Source organism: Girardinichthys multiradiatus, chromosome 5 (genome assembly GCF_021462225.1).
Source record: "Girardinichthys multiradiatus isolate DD_20200921_A chromosome 5, DD_fGirMul_XY1, whole genome shotgun sequence".
Taxonomy (NCBI): domain Eukaryota; kingdom Metazoa; phylum Chordata; class Actinopteri; order Cyprinodontiformes; family Goodeidae; genus Girardinichthys; species Girardinichthys multiradiatus.
This window is the reverse complement of record NC_061798.1, coordinates 33246140-33248745: the sequence shown is the minus strand read 5'-3', so window position 1 is coordinate 33248745 and position 2606 is coordinate 33246140. Positions and strand designations below refer to the sequence as shown.

The window sequence follows — 2606 nt, the reverse complement described above, 5'->3', positions numbered from 1 at the left end:
TTGTTCTAGAGATGTGTCTGCTGCTAGAACTCTGTGTGGCATTGACCTGTTCTCTAATCTGAGCTGCTGTTAACCTGCAATTTCTGAGGCTGGTGACTCGGATGAACTTATCGTCCGCAGCAGAGGTGACTCTTGGTCTTCCTTTCCTGGGGCGGTCCTCATGTGAGCCAGTTTCTTTGTAGCGCTTGATGGTTTTTGCGACTGCACTTGGGGACACTTTCAAAGTTTTCCCAATTGTTCGGACTGACTGACCTTCATTTCTTGAAGTAATGATGGCCACTCGTTTTTCTTTACTTAGCTGCTTTTTTCTTGCCGTAATAGAAATTCTAACAGTCTATTCAGTAGGACTATCAGCTGTGTACTGTATCCACCTTCTGCACAACACAACTGATGGTCCCAACCCCATTTATAAGGCTTGAAATACCACTTATTAAACCTGACAGGGCACACCTGTAAAGTGAAAACCATTACAGGTGACTACCTCTTGAAGCTCATCAACAGAATGCCAAGAGTGTGCGGAGCAGTAATCAAAGCAAAAGGTGGCTACTTTGAAGAACCTAGAATATAAGACATATTTTCAGTTGTTTCACACTTTTTTGTTCAGTATATAATTCCACATGTGTTAATTCATAGTTTTGATGCCATCAGTGTGAAGCTACAATATTCATAGTCATGAAAATAAAGAAAACTCTTTCAATGAGAAGGTGTGTCCAAACTTTTGGTCTGTACTGCATATACACAATTGACTTTACAATTGACTTTACACAGTAGCTGAGAAAATAATTACATGGTCTACATGTATCATTGGAGGCTGTAAATATAGGCCACAGTTTGGCTGATACAGATTCTGGAATGAACAAAAACAAAATATTTATATTTTAAACAGTTTTGGTGACGCTGTAGAAAATAAGTAAAGGAATCCAAAGCCAATACGGTGAGTGATGACTATTAAATAAAAGCAAGACTGAAATAACTTTAAAAATATGTTGGAGAAATATTTCAGTGTCACAGTGATCAGAAGATGGCTGTTATGGATGTCAGTTTTAGATATCGTTGCAGGAAATGCATGAAACCTCTAATGGGTTTCCTGCTTTTTATGATCACAACATAATTTTATTCACTTGCATTCAAACCAACACCAAACAGACCCAAATAATGGTAAGCAAATAAAACATTAAGAAATTTAGTCAAATGTCAATTACTATTAAGATAAAAGCACAAATGCAGAGAATGGACCGCTACACGGTGCCTGTGGTGGGTACTGTTTATATTTCCAGCTGTGCATTGGACAGGGAAATTGAACAACTTACTGTTGTGTGGGAACATGTTTTTGCTTTCATTAAAATGTTTTGCCGTTTAATGTACGGTACTTTCCCTACAAGTGCCCCAATAGAAATCAACTTCCTAGCATTCATATCTGCTAAACTCCTGAGCCCTTTGTCAGTTCCCTCTATTACTGTCTATGTTTTGCTAGTTGTTTCTTCTCTTATTTTCCCTTTTCCAGCTGTGTTTAGCAGTATTTAAAGATACAACACATCAGAACATGACAATAAGGTATTTCCATTCAGAGTTAATTCAACAGAACAGCCAGGCAGTGTAAAAATTAAAACAAATTGCAATTCTTTGAACCAGTATTTGTCGTGGTGGGCAGACGGCTTGGTAGTGTTTGTGTGTGTGTGTGTGTGTGTATGCGCTTGGTTTTTAGTAGGTTCTGGAGTGCTGGTGGAGGTGACAGGTGTTCCCTATCTTCAGTGATGAGCTTCGGTGTATTTAAGCAGCAGGCAGCCAGCATCTCACCTCTCGAGTGTTAGCCTTCAGTGGTAGGGCTCCAGCCTTCTCACGTATAGTTAAACATTTCTCATTTGACTTTTACTAACCAGTCTTTGTCTTCTTGTATGATAGATCGAGACTACCTGGATATTACCCAGGCTGGATCGTCGAACTGCTTTGTTACCCCACTTTGTCTCGGACCTTTGGAGTACCTGAGCTTGAGACGCCACGTTGTTATTGTTCTACTGGACTAACCTTGCTGGCTGCCGCCAAGTGCCTCCTGCCTCACACCAATTCCACTGAATCTGTCCATCCCCCACCGCTCTCAAGCGACCCAGCTCTGGCATCGTACTACCACTCGCTGTTGCACACTCCTGGTTTGGAAGCCTTTGTACTCACCGCAGTCAGTCTGAATCCCTCTCCTCCTGGCGGAGAGCACCCAACCTAGTAAGGAAATACTTATTCATTAATTCGTTCTTAGTTTCACTCCTACTTACTGCTCGCTTCTTCTTTACAGCCCTGCCATGTACCAGAGTATCCAGTATTCCTGTATTCAATAAACGTATTTACAAACGTTCCTGTTTCTCCTGAGCATTTCCTGCATGTGGGTCAAGTCGGTTTACAAAACTATGACAGTATTAAAATGTAGCTTTTGCACTGCTTTACTTCTCTATCAGAATCTTGATAGAAACGTAGTATGAACATAAATATCATTGGTGGCATACTGCCTCTTTTCTCTATTTCCATTGTAAATAATAATCGACTACATGGTTTAAAGTTTCATAGAATAGCGTTCCAATAAGTCGCTATGTTTTTGAGATTGGAGTTGTTTTAGG

The 2606-nt window shown here is 40.3% G+C and overlaps 1 long non-coding RNA gene across 1 annotated transcript; it reads left to right on the top strand.

Annotated features, from left to right (window-relative positions):
• The first annotated feature begins 1918 nt into the window (after positions 1 to 1918).
• LOC124868027 lies at positions 1919 to 2347 on the top strand. The gene is made up of 2 exons (XR_007038226.1): positions 1919 to 2217; positions 2288 to 2347. It is a non-coding gene; the product is annotated as an uncharacterized LOC124868027 (long non-coding RNA).
• The last annotated feature ends 259 nt before the right edge of the window (positions 2348 to 2606 follow it).